General features: G+C 46.0%; 1 protein-coding gene across 3 annotated transcripts in view; it reads left to right on the top strand.

The window, feature by feature from the left end:
* Positions 1-1,977: 1,977 nt before the first annotated feature.
* The window catches only part of CCDC142 (coiled-coil domain containing 142), a 314,222-nt gene continuing 293,218 nt past the window's right edge, over positions 1,978-22,981 (top strand). For 2 of the 3 annotated variants that reach the window (XM_069632484.1, XM_069632486.1), the window contains exon 1: positions 18,496-18,622. The gene's annotated coding sequence lies outside the window, so the exon portion shown is untranslated. Of the gene's footprint in view, positions 2,193-18,495; positions 18,623-22,981 lie in introns of those variants that run through there. The other variant, XM_069632485.1, reaches the window with a different exon arrangement.

A 22,981-nucleotide genomic window follows, 5' to 3' on the forward strand; every position in this document is an offset into this window, starting at 1 on the left:
TTCGCGATCAAAATCCCATTCTTTCAGTAATATTCAAAATGGAATCGCATTTGTCAGTCATTGAGTCGAAACTAAATAGAAATGTGTTCATGGCTTCCTCTATCAGTCATTACAAAAAAAGGCTGGGTCCATGGAGAGGGCATGTATCAGTCACCTGGCCTTCACCGATAAATGTAGGTTAAATAAGAAGTAAGTTAAGTTGTTCCAATATGGCTCTATTCTCTTCTTTTAATGCTATGTAAACGCTGACTGCACCAAGCAGAGGTTAGTTACACATGGGGAGCAGGTGCAAGTGGATCTAGGTCACCTGGCCTAAGCCCCGCCCACCTGGTGCCTTCCTGCCTGCCGCTCTTTTTCACCACTTAGCAAGCCCCGCCCAACTGGTGCCTTCCTGCTTGCCGTTCTTTTTCACCACTTAGCAAACCCCGCCCACCTGGTGCCTTCCTGCTTCCCGCTCTTTTTCACCACTTAGCAAGCCACGCCCACCTGCTGCCTTCCTGCTTGCCACTCTGTTTCCCTACTTAAGGAGCCCTCCAGCTTCTTTTTCTTTACAGATGGGGAGCAGGTGCAAGTGGATCTAGGTAACCTGGCCTAAGCCCCGCCCACCTGCTACCTTCCTGCCTGCTGCTCTTTTTCACCACTTAGCAAGCCCCGCCTACCTGGTGCCTTCCATCACCATCACTGTCTTGTGGCCAATGCTGGATTTGACTTTTATGGACTTCATTCATTCACGGTGCGTCACTCTTTCTCAACTCTCATGCTGGACTTCCTTTGCATCTTGTACTCATGGTGGCCCTGAATCATGCTGTTCCCATCTTCATCTTGTATCCTGGCTTGCAACATTATGTGTTACTACTGACTTCTGCAATTATATAATCGCTCTCCACTCTTGCTTCTCCACTCTTATTGACTGCTTACTCTCTTTTCTCTCCTCCTGTCCCTTCTCCCTTTTCCTATCTCCTCCCCTTACTTTCTTCTATGCACTTACTCTATCAGAATTGTCCCTGGACCTAATATGATAGCAACCTCCTCCGTTTCCTCCACCCTCCCATTACTGTTTTTTTCCTCCCCACCACCCCACCCCTCCAGCACCATCTGAAATGTTGTCAGGCCTAGTATAATAGTCGCTTTTTTTGTTCCTCCCCTCCCTTTCTGAACCCCTCTCCCTCACCTTTTGGTTTTCTCCGGGTCTACCAGAAATGTTGTCAGGCCTAGTACGGTAGTCGCCTGTCTGTTTCCATTTCCTTCCCACTCTCCCCCTCAATTCCTTATCTATGTCTTAGCTCTTGCACTATCTGAAATGTCGTCAGTCCGAGTACGATAGTTAATTTCACATCCTTACTGTTCATGGCCTGTAAGAATGTGGTTGTATTTTCCCTTGTTCCCTCCCTTGCCTTGAAGCGCTTTGAAACACATTGTGTATAGGCGCTATATAAATAAACAATCATATTAAATCATATATCATAACATTTAGTCATAGTGTTCATCCTTTCCACGTTGTTAAACGCACAAAAGGTAACTTTTAAACGTTATACAAATAGGGTGACTATTGTTGTACATAGGGCAAGTGGATTCTGTATTTAAGGCCTCAAACATAAGTCACTGTCTATGTACTGGGCGAAAGAGTTTGTCAATAAAGCCACAAGTAAAGTGGAAACTTGCTATAACAATAATAACTGTTGAAAATGTAATTTGTTCTGCCTTCTGGGGATTCGGGCATTATTATGTATGTAGTCTGAACATGTTTGAATTGTTATCTCTTGTATATGATTAACAAATGACCTATGCTGATGCAGGCTTCATTTTCTATATAAAAGATGAAGCTGTGTGCTATTCAGGCACTTCACTTCTCCTCTCTCCACGAAATACTGGTTGTAGATGAACCTGAAGTCCGCTCAAGTGTATAATATACGCAAAATTAATCTTACCTTGTAATTCTGAAACTGTCTCAGATACTCTACTTTGTTTGAATTATAGCGCTTAGATGTCTCAAAATGGCACCCAAATGTGGGGCCCCACCGAGCATGAGGGCACGTTGGCTAGACGCGATGGAGAGGAACCGGACGAATGGACTGCTTGGTTTTGGGGATCCCTGTCATCATATTTACTTGCAGCTGACACTAGCTTCCATGGGGGCGGCTATGAATTGCCTGCAATATTTCGTCTAGAGCAACTGAGACAGAACTTTGTTAGTAAGTATAGCTGTTTGGCAGGTAAGACTTGGTTGGTGGGATTAAACCGAAGATATTTGCAAATACCTTCTTTTGCCAGGTAAAGTAAGAAAGTTTTATGATGCCTGGTCCTAGTAAACTTCGTAAATGTTGGTCCAGACTTTGTTGCGTTCACTCTATGAACGACTTACAATTTGGTCGGCCTGCAACCCAGAAGGTACCCCAGCATACAAGATTTATGTCAAATATGGGATAAGGGCGATTGTATTTAAAAGTTCATGGCACAAACAGACTAAAGATATGCCTAGTTTACGATGGCCAGAAAATGGTTCTTTTGATTTATCCATAATTCAGCATTTAGAATAAGTATTATTAAAGAATAAGGCTATGCCCTCCGCCTTTAATGTCATCCGCGATTGGCACCAAGAAGCCACGCAGAAGATCAAACGCGAATAGAAGTTTGCTCGAAAACACATTTCAAAGGCTGATAAAGCTTTGGTTCATGATCAACAAAAGTATCAGCAAAATAATAGAGAGATAGACATAGATTGTCAGTTACAAAGAAATGGAATTTATCCTGTTATACCTACTACTACCCAGGATCCCATAATAGAACAGATCCTTAATAACCCTCTACAGCATCTCCTTCCCTCTGCACCCCCTCCTCCATTTGGTCAACCACAGAGACCATTAGTATTAGGGCGCCTGGGCCCTCAACTCCCTCCCACTCTCCCGGATCCCCAAAATCATCCCCCTCTATCAGAAAAAGAGGATATATCAGATGTCAGCATAAACCCTCCTAGTGAGTATATATGGCCCAGTGACTAAAGAAAAGGCAACGAAATTAGAACTTTTTACTAGGAATACACGAGCTGCTTTAATGCCTACCGGACAAAGGAAGTTGAGAGAGCAGGCTGTTCGGTTAGTATTGAGCAGTCAGACAGAATGTGGTTGATGAAGTACTTGATGCCCAAGGTCCAAAGCGACTCATTTTGTTAGAATGTTTGGGTGACGAGATTCAAATCTAGTGGGAACAGAAATTGCCCTCGGCGGTTCCTAGGGAATTGTAAGATCTAAATGTAGCCGCCTTCTCTTGTCATACGGAGATACTGGATGAAACAAAAGGACTAGAGAAAGCTCGATTGGGTTTAGAAACTGAAACTAATATTTCTGAATATGTCCAACAGCCTGTAATTAACACAGCATGCAAAGAATCGCGTGTCGGAGGAGGAATTACAGTTAATTACAAGTACCGCTCTTAGATGGGCCACCACTTTGACCCCTCTTTCAGTCATTTGCAGTACCTTTTGTCAGTATGCCCCCCAGATGCAGATGCGTACCATGAAAGTAATGTTGGATACAATTATGCATCAAAATGAGGAAGGCGAGTTAGAGAAATCTGCGGATTAGCAACATTTGAAACTTATAATAAATAATGCACCCATAGTATCCCAGAGCAACTCATCCACTTAACAGCACTTTTAAAATTACATAAACTACCTAGTTGCCGGCTCCCTATACAAGAGGTGTCACCTGTTTATATACCACAGCAGGTTACGCTTGATGCTCAAGGAAGTCCTGTCCTTGATAATCAAGGGAAGCCAATTATGCAGCCCGCTAAATACGATACCCAATTTGTTCACCTACACTTTTCTAGGCAAGAATTAAATTCATTAAAACAGCCCATCTCAGATATTAGGAAACATCCTACAGGGTTTTATAAAGAATTAGAAGCGGTTTTAAATACCTCTGTCTTCACTTGAAGGGATTTGGACACCAATTAGAATGTCACTGACCCAGCAACTTTGGGGAGGATATGGGGTGCACTTTTTCATTTTAACACTGGCAGGCCAGCTGGCGAAAGGCCCGCAACTGCAGTACTCAACCTTCCCACTATGATAGTTGCACAATTTAAAAGGGTGGTACTCGAAAAAAAAGATTAATTGGGATAAACTGGCCGCATGTGTCCAGGATAAAACTGAAGGGGTAACAGAATATTTTAGTAGATTTCAACAAGTATTTATTGATTTGTCAGGACAAGAAATGACTAGGCCAGCAGGGTAACACTTATTTGTAGACAAATCTGTCTGACAATTGTTACCTGAAAAAGTGCTTGGCAGACTAAAACCCTGTCAGACATTTTGTATATGGCTCAATATTATGAGAATAGCGTAAATATGGAGAAGGAGAAAGCAGAAAAGAAGAGAGTGGATCTCAAGCTTACAGTGTTAATACAGCAAGTACAACAGGGAACTAGTGGAGGGCCATTTATAAGTTCAAGAGGAAGAGGTATTGGTCCATTTGTACGATTTTCACTGCCAGGGCCTAATCAGTGTGCATATTGCCGACATGGGGCCACTGGAGGGTGCAGTGTCCAGCATTGTTGCATAGGGGAAGCAGAATGTATCAAAGAAGGGGAAGAGGACATCAGGAAGGACAGATAGGAGGTGGGGGTGGATGGGTACCACCTGGGCCGGCGATTGGCTCTGTGCCAACTACTACAGTCCCTATTAGCTCCAATGTGTTTGATAATCCAAGCAAGTCTTTTGTCACTAATCAATACAATATTGAGGATTTCTCTTGGGATTTCTCAGAATAGGACAGCTCTCAAATGAAAATGGAACCAATCCCCATCCCTGTCAATCAATAAGGGCGCTACGTTCACATGAGAGTTGGAAGACAGGAGCATCGAATTCTAGTAGATACAGGGGTATTGATATTTTATTTCTATCGTGCTGGTACACAAGTGATTCTGAAAGAACAAATAAATATCGAGGCTGAGTACCACAAAGGAAATACACCAATCATGGGCTAAAAAGATTCACAGATATTTTATTACTGTACAGTTCACAAAGCAAAACAGATCGCTATCTGGTTTCCAACACCTCGCAGTGTGTACCAGCCGACATCACGGATATTTTATTACTGTACAGTTCACAAAGCAAAACAGATCGCTATCTGGTTCCCAACACCTCGCAGTATGTACCAGCCGACAAGGAGAGGTGAGAGAGAGCTGGAAATCTAAACATTTGTGCTTTTATACAATTTGTGTAATATTGTCCAGCCTATCTTCACGTTAATAATTCGTGGTCTACAGTTTGTGCCTAGTTCACATACAGATTATACAATATTATGCAAAGGATTACATAGGTTTGCATTTCCATGAAGATACAATAGTGATGTATGTTCTCGGATCCCGTAGTAAGCCTTGTACTAAGTTCCTTCACAATGTAGTTCAGCCAAAGTATACGCTCGAAGCTTGTTCTTCATTGTCCCAATGTTTATACAAGGATGAGGCTTGTGAGCGCAGACAACACTTGAATGACAGTTCATATGAAGCACAAGGTCTCTTTGCTTGGTCTAAACAGTCGGCTCTCGGACAACCTAAACATTAACAGTACTCAAAGGTCGGAAGACTTGGTGGCAAGTCGTAAACATAGTCCACCATTTTAGAACGTAGAACACACGAGTGGAAATCAAAATGGCGGATGAATCTTAAAATGGCGGCGAAGTTAACCCAAAAATCTAAACTTTGCAACGCGGTTTTCCGTGTAGCGCGAATAGGCTTAGGCCAATATAGATACTAAGGAGGCACTATATAATTACTGTTTAACAATTCAGAGCGCGACAAGGCAAGGGAGCAGGGAAGAACAAAAGAGCGATCTTACTAGGCCCAGTGACATTCAGAAAGCGCATGGCAGAGGGGGAGGGGGAAAAGTGCATGGAAGGGGGGAGAAGTGGAAAGTGCGAAGCACAGGAGAAACCGATAAATAACAATAAATAAATAATGAAGGCAACAAACAGTAGTAGTGCAGCCAGCAATTTGCAAGTGCTAGGTTTAAGGCAGCAGGAACGGTAGGTCTGATAAGTGCACAAAGAAAAAGTGGGGGCTGTATGGGTACAGATACAGACCCCAGTGCAAGGGGTGGCCTGGAGGCACTGCGGGAGGGTGAGCAGGTACCTGGGCCCAAAGGACAGAGGGTGGCCAGGTGCACGGTGCCAGAGAACAGATCAGCAGGGGAGAGGAGGAGAAATGGCAGAAGAAAAGAGGAAGGTCTTGAGGTGCTTCCGGAACCGGAGATGGTTCTCCTCAATTTTTCCAAAGGGAGGCCCCAGCCGAAGACAGAGATCTACCCCCAGCTTGTTTCTTTGAAAAACGACGGACCCGAAGGTAGTTGGAGGTAGAGGAGCGAAGAGCTCGAGAGGGGAGGTATTTGCGGAGGGATAGATGAAGGTATTTTGGACCCAGGCCCCAGAAAGCCTTGTGGACAATGCAGAGGGTTTTAATTTAATCCTTGAATCCACTGGGAGCCAATTGAGAGATTTCAGAGCTGGAGAGATACGATCCCAGGGCTTGAGGCCAAGGACAAGTCTCGCAGTCCTGTTCTAGATTAGTTGCAGAGGGCGGAGAGTAGAGGCAGGTAGATTTAGAAAGAGGCTGTTACAATTGTTCAACCTAGAGAGAACCAGAGCTTGGGAAACCAGGAGCTTCTGGGGGAAGGAGAGGAAAGGCAGAGTACCTCTGAGGAGGTGCAGTAAGAAATTTGACTTTTTAGAGACCTCAGAGATGTGGGCGGAGAAGGAAAGGGTGGAGTCAAAGATGACCCTGAGGTTCTTAACCTCGCAGGTGTGGGTCAAGGGAGGCCAGCCAGAGAGTGAGGGGAAAGGATGGTGAAGGTGTGTCGATGAGGAGGAACTCCATCTTGCTGGCATTCAGACAAAGATCATTGGCGGCACACCAATCTTGAATGGCAATTAGGCAATCAGAGATGAGAGGGAGAGGGGGTGGCAGAGGGTAGCCTAAAAATGAGTCGAGTGTCATCAGCGTAGCACTGGAAATTTGAGCAGAAAGTGGCAATGCAGTGGGCGAGAGTTGCCAGCTATTGGTTGAAAAGCCAGGGTGAGAGGTTAGACCCCTGGGGAACACCACAGGTAGAGAGGAAGATAGATGAAAGGAAGGACGCAAGTTGGACCTGGGAGGGTCGATCTGAGAGGAAATAGGTCAGCCAGGCCAGAGCCTGATCAGTGATACCCTGGTTTTCACAGAGATGGTTGAGCAGGATGGCATGGTTGACCGCGTCAAAGGCAGAAGAGAGATTGAGGAGGATGAGGACAGAGGGAATGTTAGAGTCAAGGTTGGAGAGCAGATCTTCACGGATGTTCAGGAGAGCAGTTTCCGTGCTTCTGGCAGCTCTGAAGCCTGACTGGTGGTGGTCATGGAGACAGCCAACAGAATTGGAATGAAGGTTAAGCTGAGAGATGGCCACCTTTTCCAGGAGTTTGCCCAGAAAGGGAGTAATGGAAATTGGGCGATAGTTAGCTGGGCAAGAAGGATCAGCTGTGGGTTTCTTGAGAAGAGGATGCACAAGGGAGTGCTTCAGAGGGGAGGGGGAAGGATCCTGAGGCAAAGGAGTGGTTGTAAAAATCAGCAAGGGCCGGAGCGAAGGTGTCAATGTGATCCTTGATGGTTTTAGAGGAACAGGGATGAACCCGTTTTGACGAGGCTTTCATAGATCGGACTTGTCTAGCAACCTTGTCAGGGGAGAAAAGAGGAAAGGACGAGAAGGATGGTGGGGGTGTGGCTAAAGGAGGGTCAGCAAGCACAGACGGAGAGGGGAGTGGTGGGGTGTGGGTTGGTTATTGAAATGAATTGAGAGGCAAGTGCACTGAAAAGAGCCTGGGAGGCAACAGGAGGGGTAGAGACTGCAGCAGGGTTGACCAGCTCCTTGCAGATGATTTTAAGAGTTCGGCCGAGTTGTTAGATGCTGCAGAGACACAAGCTTGAATGTGGACTCTCTTCTTGGTGAGGACAGAGTCGGTATTGCCTTTGTAGCAGGCGACAGGCCAGTTTGTCAGAGGATGAACAGGAAGTCCTCCATTTCCTCTTAGCCGCCCTACACTTACTTTCAAGTGTAGCTAGGTGAGAGTCATACCAGGAATTGCACTTGGCTTTGGACTTCAAACGGATCCTCATGACAGGGGCAAGAGCATCAAGAGTATCAGAAATTGAAGAGTAGAGCAGAGACAGGGCTTTGTCAGGGTGTGAGACAGCCAAAGGTGGAGGGGGGGAGGGAGAAAGTGGCGGCAAAAGCCTCAAGTGACACATGCTTCATGGACCGGATGTCTGAGAAGGTAAGTGGCAGTGTTGGGGTAGGCTTGGCTTGGGGGGGAAGAGAGGGAGAGATGAGAGGATAGGAGGGAGTGATCGCTCCAGGAGAGAGGAGTGGTCAGAGGGATGGAGAGGGGGAGGTCAGAGGAGATCAAGACATCGGGTGTGTGCAAAAGAACTCCATAGATCACGCTAAGGTTTCAGATAATCCTTTGAGTGGGTATACTAATATTTCAGTAGGGTATGTTGGAACACATGTAGTTAGTAAAGTATCGGCCACAGTGCTTGTCCTTTTAGGAAATGCAGCCAGTGAGATACTGCTCTTATTAACTGCACAGTGTGGAGAACATTTGTTTGGGTTAAATTTGTTTTAAAAAAAAGTTATGTGCCACCATTTATTGTACACCAAACGGAGGGCACATTACCGTATGTCCGTCAAAAATTAATCAGTTTTAGCAAAACCTTTGCAACCTGAGTTTGATAACATCCCTGATCCCTTATGGGAAGTATCAGATAATGACGTTGGTCTTATGGATCTTCCCCAATAAAAATACAAATTCAACAGGCGGCAATTTATCTGTGTATTTCTCAGTATAAGGTATCTCTCCTGAAGGTTATTCAGTCCTTGAAACAATTGTCTCAGACTTAGTAAGACAAAAGGATCATAGAAGAAATAAGAGGGAGTGTGTGCAATAGCCCCATTTTATCTGTTTTTAAATAAGGAGACACAGGTCTACCATATCGTCTTGTTATTGATTTAAGAGCAATTAATAAGATTGTAGTCCCTGAGTTTCCAATAGTTCCAGACATTACTACCATTCTTACCATGATACCGCCATTTGCAGAATATTTGTCAGGAAATTACTTTAAAAATGCATTCTTTAGTATGCAATTACATCCAGAAAGCAGATTGTTTGCTTTCTCCCTAGGAGGGAGAGCATATACTTTTACTAGAATACCACACGGATATACAGAAAGCCCAAGCATATACAGTGGGGCACTTAAGGAACAGTTGGATTCCTTGAAATTTCCTGACTCTGTTACATTGACTGAATATATTGATGATTTGCTTATAGCAGCTCCCACGGAGGAACTCTTTAAGCATGCAACTATATTGTTATTGTCATGTCTAGCTCCCTATGGCCATAAAGCATGTTTGAAGATATTTCAGTTTATAGACAGGCAGTAGCATTTCTTGGGTACCTCCTGTCTAAAGAGGGTAGGAAACTAGCAGCTGATAGAATACAAGTGATTTCTAAAATGCCACAACAAAAAACGCAAAAAACAGGTTAGAGCGCTTATAGGCGTTGCCTCCTATTGTAGACAATGGATACCTAATATCTCACTTATTGCTAAACCTTTCATACGATGCACGACTAAACATGTACAGGATTCAGTGCCATGGACTGTTGAACATCAAGAGGCATTTGTTTAGTTGCGCATAGCGCTTTGTTTGCTCTGGTTTTAGGGACTTTGGATTATGGCAAATAATTTGTTTTACTTGTGCATGAAATTGATGGATGTGGTTTGGCTGTTTTGACACAGGAACATGGAGGAAGGAATAGACTGTGTGGCCATTTTTCCTCCACGTTAGACCCTGTTGCATGTGCTTTGCCTAAATGTATACGCGCGTAGCAGCTGCAGCTTTGTCTGTAAAACAAGGTGAAGGTATGATTTTAGGTCACTCCTTAACCGTGATGGTACTTCACTCGGTCAGTGTCCTTTTAAATAGGGCTCAGATACAATATATGACTGCGGCCCGACTTGCCAGATATGAATTGATATTGTTTGCACCACATATCAAAATCAAGCGCTGCAACACACTCAACCCCGCTGAACTATTACCCACACCAAATCAGGGTATTGGGGACAATGAGGAAGCAAATCCTAATTGTATCTTCGCAAGTGAGGAAGACACCAAGGGCCGAATTGATTTGCGAGATACCCCCCCTTCTGCAGGCAGAAGGAGAATTATTTTGTGATGTTTCAGGTTTTAAAAAGCCTGATGGAACTACAACCACTGCCTATGTGGTTACTACTTTAAAAACTATAGTAGAAACTAAACGAATAATCTTTAATTCAGCACAAGCAGCAGAAATCATAGCTTTGACCTGTCCTTGTGAATTATCAGAAAACCTTTCTGTAAATATTTTTGCTGACAGTCGGGATGCCTTTGTAGTAGCACATCATTTCAGAAACCTATGGGTGGAAAGGGGATGTTTGACCTCACATGGAACTAAGATACAGCATGGTTCCTTAATATTGCAACTGCTGTTATCTCTAACGCTACCAAAGAAACTAGCAATAGTTAAATGTGCTGCCAATCAGAAAATAGGGACTAATTCAAAAAGGAAATGATTTTGCTAACTCCATAGCTAAGCAAATAGCATTATATTGTACTTCGGGAATGTATAATGCTGAGACTACTATTAGAAGGTCTCAGGATTTAGGATGTATGAAGGAAACCTCTGTCAGTGTCAAAGAGATACAAGCAATGGCCATTGGAGAGGAAATAAGGGGGCAGGAAGACAGCTCTGCTATGCAGGATGAAGAAGGGTGTTGGGTCACAGGGTCTAAAAAAACAGTGAACGCTTCTTAATGGTTATGTGCCCCTGGTTGTGCGTATGGCCCACCGACCCGCCCACATATATGCTAAAGCTATTTGTAAAGAATTGGCAAATGTTTGGTGTAATTCATTGATTACTGCAAGAGCTGAGAATGTGGTTAGAAACTGTGAAATATGCCTAAGCCGTAATGTAGCTCGGGGGACTACGGTCTCACCAGGAAATTTGGACCCTTGTACCTTCCCGTTTGTAGTTTTGTATTTTGAAGTTTTGTATTTTGACGTTATTGAATTAGAAAGACGTAATCATTTGAAATATGCGCTAGTAGCGAGCTGTGCCTTTACAAATGGGTAGAGGCTTTTCCCTTGAAAGATAATAAAGCCATCTCCACTGCGAAAGTTCATTTGAAAGAGTATTTTCCCAGTTTTGGATTACCAAGGATAATTTGTTCTGATAATGGCCCCCACTTTATTGCAGAAGTAATACAAAATGTGTGTAACGGATTGCAGATCAAAAAGAAAATTCACACAGCTAACCATCCTCAAAGTGCGGGGTTAATTGAGCACCCACTGCTTGTTGATTTTTGTAAATAATTGATGAAACAATTGCGTTCCATCCACCAGCAGGTGAAGGATACCTTGCCGGACAAATATTTGCGAGAAGGACATCAGGTGAAGCCTGGTAACCTGGTTATGGTCAAAAACTTTCAGCGAAGCACTGCAACCACATTGGTTAGGACCATACCAGGTGTTATTGGCCACCCAAACTGCAGTTCGAGTAGAGGTGGAATGGCATTGGATCCACGCTTCTCATATAAAATTGGTTCCTTTGCCCTCACTCTCTAATGAACATCATCCTCTTTCATCTGAAATAAATGATTCTTGCACTCACTCCTCTGAGTTTGTCAAAATCTGAGAAAGTCTTCAATATAGACACCCATCTTGTTAGAAGATAATACTATTCCGGGAGCAACTAGATACAATTTAAGACCCAGGAAGTAATAGGAATGCCCACTGGAAACCTACAAAGTGCAGATCTGGTACTGAGGTCAGACTGTGCACACTAGAAACCTACAAGTGCGGGTTTGAAATTGGGGTCAGCCTTGCACCTACACGATATCGGTGTGTCCTGATCCCTGTGCACAGCAGCAGGTAACAGGGTATCAAAAGACTGAAGAATAATCTGCATTATGGAGTTGCATCCATTCGGTGACTTGAATGAAAAACAAGGATAGGACTTTACCTTCTTGCTCACAAAATCTATGGATAAAGGAAGATCGAATAGTAATATTGAAAATGTCCATGATTTTAGCAGTAGGACTTTCTGACTTCTTCTGGTTCCTTGAACATGATTCTGTGCATCTTTTGAAGATACTTCTTCCCAATGACACTAAAGCTACTACCGAGCTCTCTTTTACCCCTTATGTCTTAACCCATACTCATCATTCCTTGAATGCGTTTCAAAGATATGGTTACCGTAATAATTAATATGTACAGTTTTTGTATAAAGTTCAAAAAGCCATTAATAGAACACATTGTTGGCTTTGTTCACATTTTCTGCAGAGTGGGGATGGCGTAGGGCTCTCCTATTATGCAGTCCCAGTTAATAGATCAATATTGTGTTCTGTGCTTACATACCTGATACCGCTAGAGATATCTTTGATGCTATTGATCGATTACACGTGTTGGGAGAAGCAGTGCATTATGAGGTGGGACATGATAAACAGCTGGTCCTAATGGTTTTGGAGTTTGATAACGGATTGAGGATGGAAATTACTGTCCATATTTTTTGTGGGTTTTGGGTTAATATTAGGTTGTTGTTGTCTTTAGTTTAGTCCTGTATGTTGGTCTTTTTTATCTCAGAATTGTGTTAGGGCAGTAAAAAGAATCAAGCCCCTCCCCAAAAGTAGTTATACAATTAATACTATGATGATAGAAGAAATACAAATCTAGAATATAATGGACATAGATATTGAATGTAAGAATAATATGCATCTTTCTTAGCCCTAAGCTAATTTCTTTTTCGCGATCAAAACCCCTTTCTTTCAGTAATATTCAAAATGGAATTGCATCTGTCAGTCACTCAGTAGAAGCAAAATAGGAATGTGTTCATGGCTTCCTCTGTCAGTCATTACAAAAAAAGGCTGGGTCCGTGGAGAGGGCACGTTTCAGTCGCCTGGCCTTCACCAATAAACCTAGGCTAAATAACATTAAGGATAGGTCCATCTATTCTGCAAAGTAAGTTAAGCTGTTCCAATAGGGGTCTATTCTCTTCTTTAAATGCTATGTTAGCGCTGACTGCACCAAGCAGAGGTTAGTTAGACATTGAGTCATAGTGTTCAGCCTTTCCACTTTGTTAAACACACGAAAAGGTATCTTTTAAATGATATACAAATGGGGTGACTACTGTTGGAACATAGGGCAGGTGCATTCTGTATTTAAGGCCTCAAACATAAGTCACTGTCTATGTACTGGCTGAGTTTGTCATTAAAGCCACAAGTAAAGTGGAAACTTGCAATAACAATAAGAACTGTTGAAAATGTAATTTGTTCTGACTTCTGGGGATTAGGGCATTATTATGTTTGTAGTCTGAACATGTTTGTGTTGTTATCTCTTGTAAACGATTAACAAATGACCATTGCTGATGCAGGCTCCATTTTCTGTATAAAAGAAGAAGCTGTGTGCTATTCAGGCACTTCACTTCTCCACTCTCCATGAAATACTGGTCGTGGATGGACCCGATTCATTTTTGTACTCCATATGCAATTCTTTTCATATTTTCAGTCATGTATATACCATGAAAGTATTTATATTGTGAAAGTAAGCCTTGTTTTCATTTATTATATTACTCGAGTTATCAGTTCATGGTTCTTACATAGTTATAATCGAGAGTTATTATAACGAAGTGTAAAATATCTTACCCCTTGGCATAATTATGGATCGATGTGTTCTAATTGAACCTGAACTAGTTATTTTTTCTGAAGTTCTGTACCAATTTGTTTTTGATGTCAGAATGTGGGGTAGGTCGGTCTTCCATCACCCACCCTCCTCACACAATCCTATATGGCCTGACCCCAACCCACCATCTACCTTTGGTGGTATACAAAATTAAAAGTTGAACGGGGAGGGGGGTGGTCGACCAAAATACATAAACCCATAATTATACTGTTAACTGGTGTTATGTTCACTAATCTTAATAGAAATCTACACAACTTTAAAAAAGAATAAACATTCGCTTAAAGAAATAAATAGACAATTAGGTAACGGAAGTGTCTTATTATGGCAAGTGCTTACACTGTAAAGCAACAAATAGTACATATACATGTGTAGACTGGATACATACTATACATCACACAGTATATTTGCCAATTGCATTTTTAAAACCAAAGATCGAATTGGTGGAGCCATCTGGAATGAACCCTCTTTACCTGGGGGATTGGAAGAAAAAGAAGCCTTATAGTGAAACATTTGCGGGTAAACGGTTCTCATAGCTGTACATGAAACGGTGCAAGAATTTGGTAATGAAAAATGTTAACTTTATTATTTCAAATGTTCACAATCTTGCCACAATATTTCCTTTAAGGGATCAACAGACATCGTGACTTCACACCTTCAGCAGATACACAGTGGCGTAGGTTTGTGACAATTATCGATCTATACATTTGCTTTGAATAATGGTGCTATAGTGTGAACAAGTATGGGTAAACTATAGACAACTAATCTCAGAAAGAACATTTCCAAGTTAAAAATGTCACTTGAAATATGGATTTATATGACAGTGAGTTAGAATAACATGACAAGCAACTCACACTGCCTAAAATGAAAAATGTGATTAGAGTGGAAGGAACTAGGAAACACTTGACACTTTTGTGAAGTCCCCAATGTGCCTGATCCCTCCCATAAAACCCACACCAATGTACCCCATCCCCCCTCCAGGCCCACACCAAGATGCCCCAACCCACCCTCCCAACCCACACCTAGATGACCCATGCCACCCTCCAGACCCACTGTGCCCCATCTCTCCCTAGGAAACACACCCATGTGCCACATCCCTCCCCCCAGACACACACCAATGTGCCTCACCCCTCCCATCAAACCCACACCAATGTACCCCATCCCCCCTCCAGGCCCACACCAAGATGCCCCAACCCACCCTCCCAACCCACACCTAGATGACCCATGCCACCCTCCAGACCCACTGTGCCCCATCTCTCCCTAGGAAACACACCCATGTGCCACATCCCTCCCCCCAGAAACACACCCATGTGCCCCACCCCTCCCAAAAACACACTGATGTGCCCCCACCACTTCCCTCCAGAGCCACACCAAGATGCCCTATCCCACAATCCCAAACCACACCTAGATGTCCCATAGCCACCCTCCAGACCCACTGTGCCCCATCTCTCCCTAGGAAACACACCCATGTGCCACATCCCTCCCCCCAGACACACACCAATGTGCCTCACCCCTCCCATCAAACCCACACCAATGTGCCCCGTCCCCATATAAAACCACACCAATGTGCCCCTATGCATTGCAGAACCCACCAAGATGCCCCCATCCCGCCCTCCACAGCCACACCTAGATGAACCATCCCTCCCCCAGTCCCACAATGTGCCCCCATCACCTCCCTCCAAAGCCACACCAAGATGCCCCGTCCCACCCCACACCTAGGTGACCCATGCCACTCTTCAGACCCACTGTGCCCCATCTCTCCCTCCGGAAACACACCCATGTGCCCCATCCCTCCCCTAGACCCACACCAATTTGGTCCCACCCCCTCCCTCCAGAGCCACACCAAGATGCCCCATCCCACCCTCCCAACCCACACCTAGATGACCCATGCCACCCTCCAGATCCACTGTGCCCCATCTCTCCCTCTGGCAACACACCCATGTGCCCCATCCCTCCCCTAGACCCACACCAATGTGGTCCCACCCCCTCCCTCCAGAGCCACACCAGGATGCCCCATCCCACCCTCCCAACCCACACCTAGATGACCCATGCCACCCTCCAGATCCACTGTGCCTCATCTCTCCCTCTGGCAACACACCCATGTGCCCCATCCCTCCCCTAGACCTACACCAATGTGGTCCCACCCCATCCCTCCAGAGCCACACCAAGATGCCCCATCCCACCCTCCCAACCCACACCTAGCTGACCCATGCCACCCTCCAGACCCACTGTGCCCCATCTCGCCCTTCTGAAACCCGCCCATGTGCCCCATCAAACCCACACGAATGTGCCCCCACCAACTCCCTCCAGAGCCACACCAATATGCCCCATCCTATGCTCCCAACCCAAACCTAGATGACCCATGACACTCTCGACACACTGAGCCCCATCTCTCCCTCCAGACCCACACCCATGTCCCCATCCCTCCCCCAGACCCACACCAATGTACCCCAAACCCACACTACTGTCCCTATCCCTCGGCTCAGACCCACACCATGTTCCTATCCCTCCCTCCAGCACTACACCAATTTGCCCCTTCCGCCAGACCCACACCAATGTGCCGCTTCCTGCCAGATCCACACCAGCGTGTCCCTATCCATCCATTCAGACCCCATCAAGATGCCCCCTCCCTCCCTCTATACCAAAACCATAATGCCCCATCCTCCCTACACATAGCAAGATGCCCCTTCCCCTTGCAACAGATGCCCATGTGCCGATACTGAATCACACGCAGATAGCCCCAGCCAAACCCCTCTAAAACCACCCACCCTAGTATGCCCCAGACCAATGTGCCCCATCCTCTCCTTCCACACCAATATGCGGCCATCCCTCCCCAGACCAATGTCCCCGTCCCTCCCACAAAAACCCAAACCAATGTGCCCAGCCCCCACATCAAACCCACACCAATGTGTCACAAGACCAACACCAATGTGCCCCTATGCATTGCAGCCACCACCAAGATGCCCCCATCCTGCCCTCCAGACCTACACCCAGATGAACCACCCCCCCAGTCCCACAATGTGCCCCCATCCAAAGCCACACCAAGATGCCCCATCCAACCCACACCTAGATGACCCATGCCACCCTCCAGACCCACTGTGCCCCATCTCTCCCTCGGAAACATACCCACTGTGCCCCATGTCTCCCTCGGAAACATACCCATGTTCCCCATCCCTCCTATCAAACCCACACCAATGTGCCCCCACCCCCTCCCTCCAGAGCCACACCAAGATGCCCCATCAAACACCTAGATGACCCATGCCACCCTCCAGACCCACTATGCCCCATCTCTCTCTCTGGAAACACACCCATGTGCCCCATCTCTACCCCCAGACCCACACCAATGTGCTCCATCCCTCCATCAAACCCATACCAATGGGCTCCCACCCCTTCCTCCAAAGCCACACCAAGAGGCCCCATGCCACCCTCCCAACCCACACCTAGATGACCCATGCCACCCTCCAAACCCACTATGCCCCATCTCTTCCTAAGAAACACACCCATGTGCCCCATCCCTACCCCCAGACCCACACCAATGTGCTCCATCCCTCCCATCAAACCCATACCAATGTGCCCCCACCCACTCCCTCCAGAGCCACACCAAGATGCCCCATGCTACACCTAGATGGCCCATACCACCCTCCAGACCCACACCCATGTCCCCATCCCTCCCCAGACCCACACCAATGTACCCCAACCCTCCCTGCAAACCCATACCACTGTCCCTATCCCTCACCCCAGATCCACACCACTATGTTCCTATCCCTCACTCCAGACACACACCAATGTGCCTCTTCCTTCAGAACCACACCAATGTGCCGCATCCCACCAGACCTACACCAACGTGCCCTATCGAACCATTCAGGCCCCACCAAGATGCCCCATCCCTCCCTCTAGTCTAGACCAATACCATAATGCCCCATCCTCCCCCATAGCAAGATGCCCCATCCCTCCCTCTAGTCTAGACCAATACCATAATGCCCCATCCTCCCTCCATAACAAGATGCCCCTTCCCCGTGCAACAGATGCTCAGGCGCAGTCGACCCCTCTAAAACCACCCATCCTAAACACACCCTCATGAAAGATTAAATTACTCTATTAGCCCCCTTTGATCAGTTAAACACCACCAACCACTGTCTCCCTGTTCTGTTTCTTAGCCCTCCATTCCTTTCATGATGAATAGCTCAACGTGATTTTTAAAATAAATGTAATTCCCGCTTCCCTATGGAAATCTGGTGGTTTGCAGGAACGTTCACGGTATCGGGAAGAAAATGCTAATTGTATTTGCAGCCAGCCAAGAGCAGGCGGACTGCAGCTGCTCCTGCAGCCTGGCAGCCTGAGCCTTGCCCAGCAAGACCAAGTCCGACGCTCCAGGATCTCATAGAAACGTAATGCCCACCCCAACCACTGCAAGCCAAGGGCACTCGAGGCACCTGCACCGGCAGCCTCACACGGGTGACATGACATCAGAGGTCACGTGAGGAAGAGGGGGCGGGCCGTTGCTATGGTCCTTTTCTCAGACGCTACCTGTCGCTCGCAGAACGTGCTCCGGAAGCGCTTCACCGCTGCGGCCGGAACTCAAACGGGTGACATCAGAGGTCACGTGAGGAAGAGTGGGCGGGCCGTTGCTATGGTCCTTTTCTCAGACGCTACCTCTCGCTCACTGATCGTGCTCCGGAAGCGTTTCCCTGCTCCGGCCGGAACTCACACGGGTGACGTCAGAGGTCACGTGAGGAAGAGGGGGCGGCCCGTTGCTATGGTCCTGTTCTTGGATGGGAACTAGTCGCTACCCTCCTCTCATGCCCCGTTGCCAGGCAGCGCCAGGTGAGTGCACGCCATCCAGCTCTTGGAGTGAATTTTATATGCGTTTCTTTTAGCATCCATCAACTTAGACGTTCTCACCCCTTTGTTGTTATATTGTTAAGAGGAGCCGTTTTGAAACCTCCAGAAATACACGTTGACGCTGTAATTCCCTGTCTTGCACTTATCACCTGTTAAACATTCTAAGTACGTGATTTTCTAAACATCTGGTTTTGAAATTGCACGGGGCAGCCTATTGTTGGCATAGACACAGTAGCTGCTCCGAAGCTCATTTACGGTACTGTTCAGGCTCTGCAATGCCTGCAGAGGCAGTGACTGCTGTGCAGCTGCTGCACAGACCCTGCACATATATAATAATCCCTGCACCGGCTAATGCTCGCAGAGGCAGTGACTGCTGTGCAGCTGCTGCACAGACCCTGCACATATATAATAATCCCTGCACCGGCTAATGCCCGCAGAGGCAGTGACTGCTGTGCAGCTGCTGCACAGACCCTGCACATATATAATAATCCCTGCACCGGCTAATGCCCGCAGAGGCAGTGACTGCTGTGCAGCTGCTGCACAGACCCTGCACATATATAATAATCCCTGCACCGGCTAATGCTCGCAGAGGCAGTGACTGCTGTGCAGCTGCTGCACAGACCCTGCACATATATAATAATGCACCGGCTAATGCCCGCAGAGGCAGTGACTGCTGTGCAGCTGCTGCACAGACCCTGCACATATATAATAATCCCTGCACCGGCTAATGCCCGCAGAGGCAGTGACTGCTGTGCAGCTGCTGCACAGACCCTGCACATATATAATAATCCCTGCACCGGCTAATGCTCGCAGAGGCAGTGACTGCTAATGCTCGCAGAGGCAGTGACTGCTGTGCAGCTGCTGCACAGACCCTGCACATATATAATAATCCCTGCACCGGCTAATGCTCGCAGAGGCAGTGACTGCTGTGCAGCTGCTGCACAGACCCTGCACATATATAATAATCCCTGCACCGGCTAATGCCCGCAGAGGCAGTGACTGCTGTGCAGCTGCTGCACAGACCCTGCACATATATAATAATCCCTGCACCGGCTAATGCTCGCAGAGGCAGTGACTGCTGTGCAGCTGCTGCACAGACCCTGCACATATATAATAATCCCTGCACCGGCTAATGCTCGCAGAGGCAGTGACTGCTGTGCAGCTGCTGCACAGACCCTGCACATATATAATAATCCCTGCACCGGCTAATGCCCGCAGAGGCAGTGACTGCTGTGCAGCTGCTGCACAGACCCTGCACATATATAATAATCCCTGCACCGGCTAATGCTCGCAGAGGCAGTGACTGCTGTGCAGCTGCTGCACAGACCCTGCACATATATAATAATCCCTGCACCGGCTAATGCTCGCAGAGGCAGTGACTGCTAATGCTCGCAGAGGCAGTGACTGCTGTGCAGCTGCTGCACAGACCCTGCACATATATAATAATCCCTGCACCGGCTAATGCCTTCAGAGGCAGTGACTGCTGTGCAGCTGCTGCACAAACCCTGCTCTGGTGTCAGTGACTACATATCTAATAATACCTGCACAGGCTAAGGCTCGCAGACGCAGTAACTGCTGTGCAGCTACTACACAAACCCCGTACATATATAATCGTACCAGCGCAGGCTAATGCTCGCAGACGCAGTAACTGTTGTGCACCTACTACACAGACCCTGCTCTTGGTGTAAGTTACTATGTATATATAATACCTGTGCCAGATAATGCTCACAGACACAGTAACTATTGTGCAGCTACTACATAGACCGCGCTCTGGTGTAAGTGACTACATATATAATAATACTTGCACAGTTTAATGCCCGATAAAAGGTAGTCTCTGCTGTGCAGCTACTACACAGACCCTGCTCTGGTGTAAGTGACTTTCACAAAGTGTTTGTGTAGGGGTGATGGAGTTCTTTCTATGAATTGTTTGCCGATTCTTGTGGCGTAGTTTTAAAAAAAATTGTAAACAATTTTTTAGCTTTGAGGACTATTGTTTTGTACAGTTTGAGTTGTCTTTGGTGTTTTATTTAGTCTTGTCTGGTGTATTGTTCTCTCCATTTAGCGGTTGTTTTTTTGGTATTTTTTCAGTTCTTCTGTGAACCCGTTTTTTTTGGTGGTGTTGTTTTGAATGTGTTAGCTGGTGCTAATTGGTCAATGGCCTTGGTGATCCAATTGTTGAGTGTGTCTTCTGTTGTATCTATGTTTGTATCAGTGGGATCTCTTTCACCTAGGTTGTTGTGGTGGGTTGATAGCATGGCGGCCTCGTCCGCTAGTTTTGTTGCAAAGTTGGGGTTGTAAGAAGATGGTCTGTAGATCAGTAGGAATGCTACGTTGGATTGGTCGTTGAGTTCTATCTTGATAAGGAGGGATTCATAGTCTTCCACGTTGGTTGTCCTCGGATGGGGATGTCTGCGGGTGGGCCAATGTCGATGGACAGGGTACCAGATAAAGGCATCCTACCCATAGTGTTTTGTTTTGTTGCTCTGTTTTTTTTTAATATCCTTTTAGTGCCACTATATAATGTCATCTGATACATTTGGAGCTTCAGCTTTGCAGCAGGGCTTCACCAGGCAAACCAAAAGTCCAGGGGTTGCAGCAAGTTTCTATTCCAAGTTATTCTTCAGTGCCTTTTGTCTGCGTATTTAATTGCTGCAGCTCTGCAGCGCGCATTTGACCCTCTTGAGATGGGCCAGGCTGCTCGGTCACACTATCAACTTGTGTATTTGTATTTGTTTATTATTTATATCTTAGATGGAATTCTCAAGTTTAGTCTGCGCCCAATCTAGACAGAAATGTGATTGTTAGCATATGCCACACTTGGATGGAATTCTCAAGTTTAGTCTGCGCCAAATCTAGACAGAAATGTGATTGTTAGCATGTGCTACACTTAAATGGAATTCTCAAGCTTAGCCAGCGTCGCATCTAGATAGAAATATGACTGTTAGCATATGCCACACTTAGATGGAATTTCAGAAATGTGATCGTTAGCATATGTGATTCTTAGCATGCACCACACTTAGAATTCTGAACCTAGATTGCGTCGCATCTAGATAGAAATGTGACTGTTAGCATGTAATTCTGAACTTTAGCTGGCGTCGCATCTAGACAGGAATGTGACTGTTAGCATGTGCCACACTAGTATGGAATTCTGAACTTTAGCTGGTGTCGCATCTAGATAGAAATGTGATTCTTAGCTTGCACCACACTTAGAATTAAGAACCTAACTTGCGTCGAATGTAGACAGAAATGTGACTGTTAGCATGCACCACACTCAGGATTCTGAACCCTAGCTTGCGTCGCGTCTAGACAGAAATGTGACTGTGGGCATGTGTGCCACACTAGTATGGAATTCTGAACTTTAGCTTTATAAATGTGACTGTTAGCATGTACCGCACCTAGATGGAATCCCACAATTGCAAGGACAGCAATGCCAACTAACCAACCAACTAACAATTCCATCCCTCTGCATACACCTCTCAAACTATAACCAAACACAACCACAAGCCTAAAACGCAGCAATCCGCACAAACTTCACAACAATGCAACAACAAATCAAACCACACATAGACTTGCACAACAGCACACGATGACTACGGACCATAAAACACCCCAAGCTCAGCCAACAGACCCACCGGGCTGAGGCTGCCAACAGCACATCACTGCTCTCTTGCACGTTTCCAGCTTATTCCCACTAACCCACCCCCTTTCCTCCCCTTTTTCAGAGCCGCCAGAGCGCCAGGGGACCACTTCGGTGGTGATAGTGCGCGGTACAAATGTCCTTTAACATTAACATTCGAGATGCTCAGGTGTGTTTTTTGTGTATAATTGCGATTCCACCTCCTCTTCGGTTTTCTCTGTTGGCATGTATTAATTTATAATTGTCGGGTATTGCTTCGTTCGCGATGGCTTTATAGGTTTCTGTAAGGAAGAGCACGTCTGTGCCTCCTTCGCTTAGGAGGTCATTGGTTTCTGTTGAGTGTTTTGCCATGGATCTAATGTTGAGGAGGCTGCAGTGTAGTCTGGTTGGGGTATTGTCTATGGTGGAGACCAGGTTGGGATGGTTTATTAGTTGTCATCCGTTTGGTGTCCTGGTTGGGTCTGTATTCGTGAAGCTTGTTGGTTGTCGGTTCATTGTTGCTGTGCTGTTTTTGTTTACCACGTTGTCGTATGTGGACAGGTAGCGAGCATTGTAGTCTGTATTGGCTCTGTTATTTGTATGTCTCCTTGGGCCATCTCAGATGTTTGTCGAGTTATTTGGGTTTGTGGGATCATGCTGGACCGTGCCTTCCCGAGTGGTTTGGGATTTCTAATTATTTCTATTGTCTTTTCTGGCTTCTTTGT

The sequence above is a fragment of the Ambystoma mexicanum genome, chromosome 6q (genome assembly GCF_040938575.1).
Source record: "Ambystoma mexicanum isolate Mex_15411 chromosome 6q, UKY_AmexF1_1, whole genome shotgun sequence".
Lineage (NCBI taxonomy): Eukaryota > Metazoa > Chordata > Amphibia > Caudata > Ambystomatidae > Ambystoma > Ambystoma mexicanum.